The sequence below is a fragment of the Poromitra crassiceps genome (genome assembly GCF_964638095.1).
Source record: "Poromitra crassiceps genome assembly, chromosome: 13".
NCBI classification, from domain to species: domain Eukaryota; kingdom Metazoa; phylum Chordata; class Actinopteri; order Beryciformes; family Melamphaidae; genus Poromitra; species Poromitra crassiceps.
In genome coordinates, this window is record NC_139644.1 from 8,911,677 (window position 1) to 8,921,676 (window position 10,000).

General features: G+C 44.5%; 1 protein-coding gene across 2 annotated transcripts in view; it reads left to right on the forward strand.

Annotated features, from left to right (window-relative positions):
* The first annotated feature begins 2 nt into the window (after nucleotides 1-2).
* Nucleotides 3-10,000, forward strand: part of LOC310787665 (homeobox protein Hox-B3a-like) — a 22,121-nt gene continuing 12,123 nt past the window's right edge. The window contains exons 1-2 of one of the 2 annotated variants that reach the window (XM_083649143.1): nucleotides 3-78; nucleotides 1,401-1,470. The gene's annotated coding sequence lies outside the window, so the exon portion shown is untranslated. The remainder of the gene's footprint in view (nucleotides 79-1,400; nucleotides 1,471-10,000) is intronic. The other variant, XM_083649144.1, reaches the window with a different exon arrangement.

The following is a 10,000-nucleotide window of genomic DNA, read 5'->3' on the forward strand; positions in this document are numbered from 1 at the left end:
AACTGACCCAGGCGGGGGGGAGAGAGAGCCCATCAGCCGGCCCGATGCGATGGGGATGGAGGGCAGCCAGAGCTGTGCGTAAGGAAACAATAAATAACTTTATAGTAGTGGAGTAGTATAGGGTGGTGGCGGGGCTGGTGGAGGTCGGGGGATCCTTGCGTTTGATTTATGTGTTTGGGGGAAGCTGTCACGAGTAGAAACAGAGAAGCCAACGATTTTATTCCACCGCCACTTTAATATCAGCGCGGCTATGCAGCGACATGCACGGACCTCTCCCACAGCTCTCCCCGAGGACAGGGCCTCCTCTCCGGGATGGCTTTCCACATGGGAACATGGACATGCAAACCCATGTGGAAACTCATCCGTGGTGCAGGACAACCTATACCCGGGTTTCGGCTTTAGTGGGCTCGGCTTCTCTTGGATGTTGTTTTCTTGTTGTTGTTCTGGTGGTGGTGGTAGTGGTTGTTGTTGTTGTTGTTGTTTGTTCGTGCTGAATGATGCTCAGGTTATTTATGGTGTGTCTGGTGGAAACAGCTGTTCGCCTTATGGGGCCGCTTCTCCTCTCGTTTACTTTCAATTTATTTCGTTGTGTCGCGGCCGTTTGGTACTCTTAACAAACACTTTAAGCCTGTTGTTTTGAAGTTATTGTTATGGTCGTTATTATTGTTATAATAGCCTACTTGAGCACGTTATGTGAATGCATTGTGTGCCAAATGTTAGGTGGCCACGGTAGGCTATAGGCTGCAACGGGTAGGCTCATATTAATATGATGATAGGCTATTGGTGAATGTTTTTTTTATGTTTCTATTCAAGTGCATTAATTTGTATTTTATATTTTCTGTGGTTTTATGTAGGCATATTCGGGCTCATATAGCCTAAGTTAGCATATATTTTTATTCGTTTATTTTTGTCTCCAAAGCGCGCCAGGCCTGCTTCAGGCCTACAGAGCGCATGCCATGCATGACGGCAAACAATGCACATATTGCTGCAAATTACAGATTAATTCTCCTGCATTTTCGATCCTTCTTCTCTTCCCCACCCGAGTTTTTTCTCTGTGATTTTGCGGGAGGAAACGTCTTTTTCTGCCCAGACTGATTTCTAAAAGGCTGAGATTAGCTACAGCCGTTTTAAGGCCTAAATATGATAGCCATGCGTAATATGAAGACCGTGATCAATAGCCTACCGTCTCGGATTGTCCGCCCCCTCCACGCTGTTATTGCATTTTTTCCAGGATTTCACCGGGAATAATTTAAGGTTAACGATACCTGTCAGCGGCCGCCTCTGTCCCGACCGGTTCGATCAGACTACAAGAGGTGCCGTGCTCTCTATCGGATTTTTACCAAGACCCTCCTTTGATGACATCTCTCTCTTTTCTTGTTTCTCTCTCCTTCATCCTGCAGTTCTTAGGGGCTTTATACTGGAAGCCGTTTTCTTCCATCAAAACAACAGGACATAAGAGCAGGACTATTGGTAAGTCACAACATTTCTGTGTAATTTATTCATATTTCCTATTTTCCTTGGCATGCATGTATCTGCAATGGAATGTTGTGGAATATGTAGAATGTGCTTCTGATGGAAACCCCCGAGCTACTTCTGGTGGCTTTAAAGTAGATGGATTGGACGTTTGGACGGTGATGAAAGCGCATCGAGCTTCAGGTCAATGGAATCCGTTCTAAAAAAAATATTGTAAAAAAAAAAACGTGGCCGTCGATTTGAAAATAAAGACGTTTCTTTCTGAATTGATGTATTTTGAAGAACGAATGTTTGTCCGTCTGCAGCCGTGTAGGCAATCATCTCTGATCTGCTTTAGAGATTATATGGCTTTCGTTATTTCAGAAAATTGGATAACTCAAAGATAAATTATTCGATTGCAGTTAACGTCCTATTTGCCCTGAAATAAACCGTCTTTGATGTGTTGTAAGTCAGATCCAGTGGTTTGACAAGATATTTTATTGGGACAGTGCACTATACATGTAGCTGCAGATATTAAACAGTTTGAGAAATGGCCCCCAATAGCGTGTGTGAAAGTGCACAGATGAATAGCCTATATGGTGTAGGCCTAATGGAATTGGAGCTTGGAGTTAATAACATAAGATTATTACCCTATTGTATATATTTTTTACAGTAACGGACTGAGAATTGCTCAAATTAGTTCTGTGTGTGCGTGTGTGTGTGTGTGTGTGTGTGTGTGTGTGTGTGTGTGTGTGTGTGTGTGTGTGTGTGTGTGTGTGTGTGTGTGTGTGTGTGTGTGTGTGTGTGTGTGTGTGTGTGTGTGTGTGTGTGTGTGTGTGTGTGTGTGTGTGTGTCTGTGTGTGTGTGTGTGAGTGATGTAATATAATGTAATGACACGTGCTAATGTAATGTATGCCGGTGTGTAGGTGTGAAGGGCGGTGTGATGGCCGCAGGTGTTACATCAGGCCTCATGTAACCAGGGGCAGCTCATAATCTGATATGTAGCCTGAACTATTAATATAACAGCCGGACAAACAGTAATAATATCATTATAAATAGTAGTCTAACTGCCTAGTATGGCGACATCAGGAATAACAATTATAATAAATAATAGCAGCAATATTGATATAAATATAGCACCAATAATGAAGAGCATATTCATAGTTAGAAGCAACACTATACAGTGATAATTGTAATAATGATCATTGTAGTATAGATGTAGCAGTAATAGTAGTCCTGATGATAATACTAATGGTTATAGCATTAATAATGCTAATAGCAATAGCAGCAATATAGATATAGTGGCCTAGTTAAATAGTTATAACATGAATAGCAATGATAATAGTATCCTAATAGTTATAGCAGTACTAACAAGGATACTATTGATACGCCTAATAGTAATATAGCCGTAATAATACTGATAGTATAGCAGCAATATTGATAATAGCCTAGTTATAACATGAATACTAATGACAATAGTTATTACAACAGTAATAGCAGCGGTAATAATAGGCTAGTTTTAGGCTAGTTTTAGTAATAGGCTAGTTTTAGGCTAGTTTTAGTAATAGGCTAGTTTTAGCAGCAATACGACAATAGCCTTATAGCAACAGCACTCAAATACTGACAGCATATAAATAGTACAACAAAATAGCTCCAAAGTCTATAGAGCATGCAAATATTCCCCTCCAATCAATACCGAAAAAGATCTGATCACCAATGCCAGTGTGTGTGTGTGTGTGTGTGTGTGTGTGTGTGTGTGTGTGTGTGTGTGTGTGTGTGTGTGTGTGTGTGTGTGTGTGTGTGTGTGTGTGTGTGTGTGTAAGCATTTGGCCTTGCAGTTTGCTGCTGTGGAAAAACGTGCGTTGAGTTGTTTCCACGACTCTGCTGCCTCCGTTTTGAAACCCAATATCCATGACTCAGTCTGACCCCCCCCCACACACACACACACACACACACACACACACACACACACACACACACACACACACACACACACACACACACACACACACACACACACCCCAACTCCCCACCCCAACTCCCCACCCCCCTAAAGAAAAATAAAAAAATAAAAAAAAAGAGAGAGAGAGGAGACGACGCCATCCAAGAAAAATAGAGAGTAAAACCGTCGTCCTTCCTTCAACAAGAGCCGGCGTGTTTTTGCAAGTCAGTCCTTAACTATAATCCACAGAGTCTGTTCTTCCCACACATGAAACGGACAAAACACCTCTTGTTGGAGATAAAGAGAGAGCAGAGAAAAGAAGCTGCTGATTGGTGGTTTGGTTAATGAGTAGGCTAAGCTAAAGTTGCAGACAGGACACATTCACAGCTCCTACGCCACCTACACACTCCAAGCTCATCCTCTCTGCACCGCAGCTCCACACCGACTGCTATCTGCTTTAAAGTTGGTCTGTTTACACACACACACACACACACACACACACACGCACACACACACACACACACACGCTCCTGCGTGCGAGAGAACTCATAAATCTTGCGTAGCCATAAACGACAGGAGTAGCGTCCTGAATAATAAAAATAGAGAGAGTGGAGAGAGAGAGAGCAAGATAGAGAGAGAGAGCAAGATATATATATATATATAGAGAGAGAGAGAGAGAGAGAGAGAGGTGTGATGGGGGTGTAATGAAAACATTGTAAAACCTGCACCTCCTTCATATTTTCATTTCCATTTTGCTCTCACCTCTCTCTCTTTCTCAGAGTGTGTCTGTGTCTCTCTCTCTCTCTCTCTCTCTCTCTGTCTGTGTGTGTGTGTGTCTCTCTCTCTCTCTCTTTCTCTCTCTCTCCCCTTCTGGGTTTTCATGTCACCCTTTCTTTTTTACTTCTTTCTTGAAATGTTGCTGCACTTTGCTCCCCATGGGCACCCCTGGGTGCTGAAGTGAAAACACGCTCTCTTGTAACGCTGTCTTGTATATGTTCTCTGTTTAAGAAGACATGGGGACGTGTAGGCTATGTGTGGGAATGTGGAAGGCCATACATAGTCTGTCTAGAGCTGCTAAATATCTCACCGTATCTCCTGTTTCTGCTGCTGCTGCTGCTGCTGCTGCTTTGTTTTGGCTCGCCAGCTCCCCGCCCTCTTCATTTCTTTGGTGCATACATTGTCACAGGGGAGATGAGGTGTTGAAACATTAACAATGCACACAGAGTATAGGACAAGTCTAGCTTCTACTGCGAGACATGGAGAGAGCCGCGGGAGGGGCTGTGCGAAAAACAACAACCCAAATACCCCATTTCCTGGAAATTCAATATGGAGAGAGAGAGGGGGGGGGGGGAGAGGGAGAGAGAGAGAGAGAGAGAGAGGGAGGGAGGGAGAGAGAGAGAGAGGGAGTGGGGTGAGTGAGAGAGAGAGAGAGAGAGAGAGAGAGGGAGGGTGAGAGAGAGAGAGGGAGGGAGGGAGAGAGGGGGGGTGAGTGAGAGAGAGAGAGAGGGGGGGGGGTGAGTGAGAGAGAGAGTGGGAGGGAGGGAGAGAGGGGGGTGAGTGAGAGAGAGAGAGGGGGGGGTGAGTGAGAGAGAGAGAGTGAGAGAGAGAGAGAGAGAGAGAGAGAGGGAGGGAGAGAGAGAGAGGGAGGGAGGGAGAGAGGGGGGGGTGAGTGAGAGAGGGGGAGAGAGAGAGAGGGGTAGTCTCTCACGTTGCCTATAAAAATGTCACCACATTGCCACACAGGCTACTGTAGGCTAATACAGGTGGATAATAAAACTCACTGTAATCTAAACTGAGTGATACCTCACAAAACAGTAGTAGACAAATGTGTTATATAAACAGCATCGTCCTCGTGCCATTTGATCCAAAAAGACACATGAAACAGATTTAATAGTCGTGTTTTACTCATCAATCTTTCTCTGTAACTGCGTTTTTCTTGGCAGCAGCATGCGCAGACAATACTACCATGTGACAGCTGAAGACTAAGTTGTTCAAAAGTAAAAACAAGCAAGTAAACAATATCTAAAGAATGCTGAAGAAGACATTCAAATATCTAAGCTCATTAGTGAACAATACCATGAATAAAGGTCCCCTCAGAGTATTACCTGAATGATAACAGACATAGGCCTATACACCATCTACTAGCTAATTCATGTGATTAGGCCTACTGGCTGGGCCTGCTCCAGCTCTGTAAAGTGGATTATCTTGTCCAAAACCACTGGAGATTGCCACAAGTTTAAACCAAACAACCAATAACACCTGTTTTCAAATTAAGCTGATGCCAGTGTCATTAATAGATTATTATAACACATTATCATTATGCGTTTTATAGTCACAATCATGCATAGGCAGTTACAATGCTTAATAACATTGTAAACACCTTACTTACAATCTGTTGTAAAGCTTCATGAAAAACTACAGATTATGAGTAATGTTATAAAACGCAGCATCACAACTACATAATGCATCATGGTGCAGCATTATAATGTGTTATAAGTATGATTATTATGGACATTAGCTTCTGAAAGTATACCAAACTATAGTAGGTTGTGTTGCTTTAAGCCTATATCCCCGACCTACTGCCTCTGGGACAGTTACGAAGACTGACATTATTACAGAATAAGCACAGATAGATAAATACCCGTTTGATCAACTTCATATGATTTGTCTGTGTTGGTGTTAGCAGAGAGAACACTTTCATTCTCCTTCCAAAACAATAAGTTTGTCTGCTGAGGCCTATATGTCACTGGCTAAGCAGAATAGAATAGAATAGAATAGAATAGAATGGAATGGAATGGAATGGAATGGAATGGAATAGAATAGAATAGAATAGTATAGTATAGAATGGAATAGAATAGAATAGAAATATAAAGATGATCACAAAATAAACCACACAGCTGCATTGTGGGAATGTAAAAGTTCTGCTATTCAACAGAAAATAATCATCAAGTCATTCAGCCTGAATGATGACCTGAATATGGTTTCTTCCGTGGCTCTCTGAGCTACCTGCCAGCCGGTAGTCGCTGTTGTCTCTGCCTGCCTGCCTGCCCGTGAGCTTGTCGGTAGTGAGATTAGCATAATTTGTGAGTGACGCTCGAGCTGTTTGATGGGGAATCATCAACGCGTCCGCGCGCGAGTCAAGCCTCCGTTATTTCCTGCGCGCTGCGGATAGGCTACCGGGGCCTGTGTTGTCAACATAACGGGAATACTACTACTACTACTACTACTAGGGCTGCTGCTACTACTACTACTACTACTACTACTACTACTACTACTACTACTACAATAGGCCTACTACTGGTGAAGCCGGGACTAGCCGTGAGATTAGCCCGCCCAGCCTTCCACTGAGAGCGGAGTGGAGAACGAGAGAGACCCGGCAGACAGCGAGGGAGAGCTGGGGGAGAGAGAGAAGGAGAGCCGGTGGGAGGCGGAACACAGAGAGACACACAGAGAGAGAGTTAGCCTAAAGAGAGCGAGAGGACAACAATAACAACCACAACAACAACAACAATAACAACAACAAAATGCTGAGATGGGGTGACGGGCTGATGGAGTGAGACAGGAGAGATCTGAGGAGGCCATTGTTGTCAGGGCGGAGGGCGAGGTGGAGGGTAGGCTATAGGGAGGGGGGGCAGGCAGCAGGCTCCCGGTAAGATCCAGCCAGCCTAGCCTAGCTACACCGAGCGAGCCCCCCTCTCTCTCCCTCTCTCTCTCTCTCCTCGAGGCGCTCTCAGCCGTTCATGCCACACGGTGTGTCCCCTCGCCTCGCGCAGCCCGGACCGGACCCGCTGCTGGCTCGTGCTGCTGCTGCTCGTGTTGTTGTGGTGGTCGCGAGGCGAGCAGCCGTGCTGGGAGCTGCTACAGTCTCGAGACAGCACCGCGGGATTCTCACAAGCACCGGCAGCAGCGGTGGATTTTCCCGAGGAGAGGAGAGGGAAGCCACGAGAGGAAGGGAGCGACTGGGATTCGTTTTTATTCGATTTTTTCCCCCCACCATTATTAATTTATTTTATTGTTATTATTGATGAGGTGCTGACTGAGCGGTGCATGAGGACTAGTCGTGTGATGCTGCGGCGTTGTGTCCGCGGAGCGGGGCTGGACCGGGGCTGAGGAAGGTAAGCACCGGGCCTGGGGGCTGCCCTCCTCCCGGTAGACAGTGGGCTGTGTTGGGGGCTGTGAGTGGGCTCTCCCCTCGGTGATTTATGGCCCGTATGACTTCAATCTCGGTTCAAGAAGAGTTCACACAATGCTTTAAGCTCCACACCGACCGCAGGCTGCCCCCTTACCGCGTCCTCCCTTTCCTCCCTCCTCTCCTTCCCTCACCCCCTCTCCCCTCACCCCTTCATGTCTGTCTCATCCTTACATTTATTTACAACGCGGTCGTTTTATTCTGTGTCTGTCGTGATGCTGGGCTCCTAACCCTATATAAGCCTCTCTCTCCCCTCTCTCCTCCCCGGGCCTGTCATGTCGCTATATCCAGCTCACATCTCCACGTTCTTCCAGCTCTCTCACATTCACATGCTGTATTTTTAAACCCAAAACCAGGCCACGAGAGAGACGAGCTGCTGCTCTGACAATGGCTTTGATCAAGCCGGTCCTTCATTGTTTCTGGGCTCGGTTCCATATAATTGGTCTCTCTCTCTCTCTCTCTCTCTCTCTCTCTCTCTCTCTCTCTCTCTCTCTCTCTCTCTCTCTCCCTCTCTCTCTCCCTCTCTCTCTCCCTCTCTCTCTCTCTCTCTCTCCTTCTCCCTCCCTCCCTCTCTCTCCCCCCCCTCTCTTTCTCCCTCTCTCCCCCCCTCTCTCTCTCCCCCTCTCTTTCTCCCTCTCCCTCTCCCTTTCTCGTTAATGGGATAAGGAATAGGCTACGTGGGTTGTCTATGTTAATGCATTCTATGGCAGGCGCCATTTGTAATTTTATATCCACGGATAAAACGCACAGACACCGGACACCGACCCCGTCTCTCTCTCTCTCTCTCTCTCTCTCTCTCTGTTGTTTTTGTTTTGGTGGCTGTTGCTCAGCCTGTGTAGCCTATATGGGAGGGATTATTTTATTCCCATGCCTCGGTGTTTCATAACCGGATTATTCGTGGAGGCGTCTGTAGTAAAGTTGGTGATTGTATTAAACGCGAGGCCCTACAAGCCAGGGCAAAGACATTACGTGTCCCATTTAATGGCCAAACAACGATATGATTTAATAACATATTCCTCCTACAGCCTCTCTCTCTCTCTCCCTCTCTCTCTCTCTCTCTCTCTCTGTCTCTCTCCCTCTCTCTCTGTCTCTCCCTCTCTCTCTCTCTCTCTCTCCCTCCCTCTCTCTCTCTCTCTCTGGGTATTCCTCAGAGTAAATAATTAGGATTCCGGCTTGTCTAGGAGAAAGATAAATGGCTGACATGTGTGACGTGCTGAGAGCTGACGGTCCAAAGCTGGATCAGGCAGAGGCACTCTAACATAACAAAAACATTGTACTATTTTACAACTATTTTTACGTTATTTTTTAATAGTAAACATATATAGGCTATATTTCTTTCCGTTGTGTTTTCAGCAGCAGGCATCTACATTATGCTTCATTTTAATTTGTTTTCTTTTTCTATTCTTTCTTTGTGTTTTTTGTGTTTCTACTTTACAAACTTACACCTTCAACATGTTGGGCTTTGCAGAATTTAAATATTGCATTTTATGTTTGATAACTAATAGTAATACTAATAATAATACTAATAATACTACTACTAATAATAATAATAGTTTGCATAGCCTATACAAAGCCTAATTAAAGCCTAGAAGAAATATCAATTGAAATAAATATCATTTCAAAAATAAAATACTTATTAGAACAATTATCCAGCCTATATAGGAGAAATTCCACTAGCCTATGTAACACCCCGTCATCGCCACTTCTCCTTTAATGAGTTATATTTTGTGTTTACTTCTTATCCGTTATTCAGATCATTTTAACACGGATGCTAATTTTACGAAACATTCTCAGCTGGGTCTGATTAATTGATCTGTGGGATGAATTACTGATAATTGATAGGCTATTGAATAGGCTATAGGCTATAACCTATTATACACGCAGAAAAAAGAGGGTTCTTATATGGTTCAATGTGTAACCATAATGGCCGTTTGTAACCATAATGGCTCAACGCACCATGTGATTTGTTGATAATAAATAAATAAATAAATAAATAAATAAATAAATAAATAAAATATATGAATAAATAAAATATATGAATAAACAATAAAGGCAAAAAAGGCACACACAAAAAAGGCAAATCAGAATAAATAGGCTAACACTTCCCCCCACCACCCCCCACCCAGCCCGCCCCCTCAGCTGACATTCCAGGCTATTCCTAAATGGTTATTTACAGCATAAAAGTGTAGAACCCTGTGAGCATATTGTGCATTTTTAAATATATAATTAGGCTAATAAAAGGCTCTGCCTTTATTATAGAACCATATCATAGTGTGCTCGTGTTGTTTTGTTTCTGGAGGCTCGCGGACGGTCGCCCCCGGTTCACCGTTAAACGCTTTATCTCGAGAGCAGAAATGAATGCCAGGTGCTCTCTCGTGCCTGACAACCCGCCCGGGCCTCTTGCGCCCACCCGGCGC